This window comes from Benincasa hispida, chromosome 8 (assembly GCF_027475165.1).
Source record: "Benincasa hispida cultivar pf3 chromosome 8, pf3_genome.v1.1, whole genome shotgun sequence".
Taxonomy (NCBI): domain Eukaryota; kingdom Viridiplantae; phylum Streptophyta; class Magnoliopsida; order Cucurbitales; family Cucurbitaceae; genus Benincasa; species Benincasa hispida.
Window position 1 is genome coordinate 27705635 of NC_143485.1, and position 4362 is coordinate 27709996.

The 4362-nt window shown below is 33.9% G+C and overlaps 1 pseudogene across 1 annotated transcript; it reads right to left on the minus strand.

The window, feature by feature from the left end:
* Positions 1 to 676, minus strand: LOC120083999 (agamous-like MADS-box protein AGL80 pseudogene; annotated as a pseudogene). Its single transcript, XR_016531500.1, has one exon. The product of XR_016531500.1 is annotated as an agamous-like MADS-box protein AGL80 pseudogene (transcript).
* Between the last annotated feature and the right edge of the window lie 3686 nt (positions 677 to 4362).

Consider the following 4362-nt stretch of genomic DNA (forward strand, 5'->3'; position numbering starts at 1 on the left):
AGTTCAGACCCTAATAAACACTGAGGAATCTAGGAATTTGAATCACATCATCACCAATATTGAATCCCATTTGGTCTTCATCAACAGCTCCTCGACTCACCATCTCCATGAACCATGATGGCTCCATCGTCGCCACACGCATCGATTGGTTCACCTTAAGCAACTCCATCCTCTTGCCAACATCAACCACTTTTTGATCAACCAACCAACCCAGGTCATTCAAATCAATGATAGTGAGATCTGGCGGTGGCGTCGCTCCAGCGACGAGACTCTGAAACATTAGTCGGGCGATCACTTTCTCACGATTCTCCCTCTGTAGCTTCTTGAGCTGGTCCACGGCCTTGGAAATGCGGTCGCAGATGTAGGTCTCTTGGTTGACCATCTTCTTGCATTGCTCCATCTCTGGTAGGCTTTTAAACTTAGAGAGAACCCTCTGAAGGCCCAGGATGGATGGCCATAGGTCAGGTTGGGAATTGAAGGGGTTGAAGATTATGGCACATGCCTCAATCCCACATAGAGCGGTGAGCTCGTTCAGCTTCTTCAGTAGACTCTTTTTCCTTTCCTTCAATGTGGCTTTTCGGGCTGTGTCATTTGTGATGTATGCGAGTTTCACCTTCTTCCTTGTCATGACCAAAAAAAAAAAAAAAATGGAAATGGAGAAATGGGGTTTGGTGTTTGTGTTGTGTTTTGTGCTTTATGTTTTCTTTTTGTTGTGGCTCATGGGTGTTGTTATTTATGCTAAATTAAGACTCCCAAAAATTTAGATAATGTGTAGAAAAGTCTAATATGATATGTAGTTTAAAATGTCTTATTGTACATAATGCTTCAATGATTTTTGTGACCTTTAGACCTTTGGGTTCCAGTCTCCATCCTTTATACTGTTGATTAGATCTAGTAAAACGAGAAATGCGCCGTCACGTCGTTTTAAGTCATCATTATACGTTCGTTCTAGATCTCATTTTTTTTATCCAAAATTTTAATGATCAACTCTAAGTGCAGTCTGACAAAATTTATGAAAGGTCAATGGTACGAAAATGACAAAGTTTAAGATTTTCTTTTTGAAATTTAGTCATTATTGTATATGATCAAAAAGATAAAGATTCAAATATTTTCACTTTACTTGTTGCTCTATTTTATAAACCATGCTTTAAGTTTACAAATAAAACTAATATTTATTTATAGGCATACATCTAGTTTAATTTTCTAAATCTTGGACAAAGTTTTGGGTCAAATTAAGATTCTAGAAGTGGTGTTTATAAATTTGATTTAAAGAAATCAAATTGTTACTAAATAGATTTTTTAATTGAATTCTTTTAAAGATTTTTGGTGTACAAGAATGGCTTAATTCATGAGTTTTCCCTTTCTTTTTCCATTTTCTTTATGATTAATGAAATTGTATTGGAGAGATTCTTACAACAAATCTTTTAAGCTTAAAAGAAGCAGTATATATCGTTTTTTTTTCTTTTGTAAGGTTGATATGTACTTTTATCTATTAAACTATACTTTAATTAAAATTTAAAAGTTAATTTTTGACATACATAAGATGTATAAGTATTCAAGAGGTGATACTAATAAAAAAAAGAGTGTTTGATTCAATAACTAAAGGATACATACAAAATGATATCTCGAAAAGATGGTATTTTATAGGAATGTTATTAAAACAATTTTTATTAGGAAAATTTTGGTTTTCATTTGACAACTTATCATCACTTAACTATAATTATTTCTTAGCTATGCATATCAAATATGAAATCTCTATCACCCTTGGTTGTCTTATTTTACTCCTTATATTAAATATGGCTAATTAATTTTTGGCAATGACACAAGACATACAATTTTTGGAGTTTGAATATATGTTTATTTATATTTAATTAATTACTTGGCAAATTTTTATATTTAAAATTTTTATTTGAAGCGGTACGAGAAATTATGTAATATTATTCTAAGGCAATATGAGAGGATGTGATGTTACAAATATCAATCAAATTTAATATTAGTCAGCTTGCTTAATTAATGTGAAAAGGTTTTCATAGTTTTAATTACCATTTATCATGCACAAATCATAACAACATCTTTTCATATTACCTTTTAATTACCACTTATCATGGACAAAGCACATAGCCTCATTTTCATCTCCAATTTTTTTCCTAAGGTTCTTAAATTCAGCAACAATCCTTTTGAATTCATCAAGGTTGTCATAAAGAGATTTTGATAAATCCATTTTAAAAGTAAAGAACCTCTCCCTAAGATACATCTTGTTTGGAAGAAGTAACATACAAGTTTTTCAACTTAGTCCAAATCCTATAAGTTATCTCTTGATCAAGGACTTGCCTTAAAACGTTATCACTTAGATTTAGGACTAAAGTACCATACGCTGCCAGCTCCCAATCTTTTTTCTCTTGAGTTGTGGCTGTGTTTGGTAGAGTGGATGGATCAAGAAAGGCCTTGTGAGCCTTCTGATGGCCAAGAATAGCTCTGATTTTGGTTTTTCACAAGCCAAAATCACCCTTTCCATCGAATTTCTCCACTTCAAATCTTGTTGCTGCCATTATTACCTTAAATCATGAATCTTGATTCTCCAAGAACTGAAATCTTTAAATGTTTTTTTCTCTAATACCACTTTTGTTGAGCTTGCTTTTGTTTTCTTGGCCCAAGTTGAATAAGAGCTCTGATCCAAGATAGTTGGTAGGTGTAATGAAAGGCTATGGGTTGTCCACATTTTTTAGTTGCCAGATTACCATGTGGAGAAATCCACTTGCACAAATCTGATGGAGAAGAAAACAATATGTGGGAAAAACAATTTTGGTAAAACTTCTGCTTCTCTTTCTTTCTCACGAACTCAGAACTTCTCTCAATCTCTCTGTGTAATCTTCTTTCTTTTGGCAAGATTTGCAGGTGAAGATGGTGATTCTCAAGCATGCAGATGATGAATATGAAGAATGGGAAGAGCTTAACACATGGATGTATGTGGTTCGGCCAAAATGAGCCTACATCCATAGGAAGGGAAGTACTTTCTTTATTGAAGCCATATAAGAAGTTAGAGTCTTTTCTCTTTCTTTTGCAAGTGAAGATCTGTAGCTATTTGAATGTACAACTTATTTATACTACTAGTAGAGTTGTTACAAGTTTGTTATAGAATCTGATGTAGACTAATAAACTAGTCGTTTGAGTTTTTTTTTTTTTTTTTTTGCTTCAGCTGGATTTTGTCATCAGCAGTTGTCATCGTCTATAGGGAATAGTGTGACATCTGCAAGAAGGTCTCCAAAATATATCATTTAAGCAATGAAAGAGATGAGTCGACAAGAGAACAATGACCTTTTCTACAGCCCACCTTGGCCTCAGCCTCTCGAGAAAAAGGTGAAGACAAGATTCAAAATTTTAGAAACATGAGTGAAGGATTTAGATAAAAAAATCAAGGGACTCTTAGAAGTGCAAAGAAACCTCCCAGGCACTACACGCTTGGGTCGGCCTCATTCCCCTAGGGAAGAGGCAGAGCCAAAATCCAAAAAATCACGAGAATTAAGAAAAATGGACTAAGATTTAGCTTGAATTCCATAAAATTTGATGAGGCAAGACATACTCGAGGAAGATCCAAGGGGTTCAACCAAGGAGACCTGCACTTCCGATAAAGAGGGAAATTCTCAGGAAGGAAATATGAGGCAATTTAACATCTAAAGCCAGAAACCACAAAATAAAACGTCAAAGTAAAAAATTTAGGCCAGGTCGAGGCAATGGTAAAAACCTTAGGCCAGGCCAAGGCAGAAGTGAAAAACTTGGGTCAGAGCAAGATCGAAGTAAAAAATTCAGGCCAGGTCAAACACAAGGTAAAAAGTTTAGGCCAGGTCAAAGCCAAGGTGAAAAGCTTAGACCAGGTCGAGGGCGAAGCTAAGTGAAAAAATCTAGGCCGAGGTGAAAAATGTGAACAAGCATAATTTAAAAGGGGAAAAAAGAAAAGAAAAGAAAAGAAAAGAAAAGGTTAATAAACTAAATTGTGATTCATTAATCAAATGTCTAGTTGGCTTCCTTAAGAAGTAGGCTTAATAATTTTTTTGCCATTGCCTAAAACCAAAGAGCTATCAAGGTATTGTATTTCCACTAAAAATGACAAAGTTTAGATTTTCTTTTTGAAATTTAGCCTTTAAAGTATTGTATATGACCAAAAAGTCAAAGATTCAAATATTTTCACTTTACATGTTGCTCTATTTTATAAATCGTGCTTAAGTTTACAAATAAAACTAATATTTATTTATAGGCATACATCTAGTTTCATTTTCTAAATCTTAGACAAAATTTTGGGTCAAATTAAGACTCTAGGTGGAAGTGGTGTTTATAAGTTGGATTTTAAAAAACCAAATTGTTACT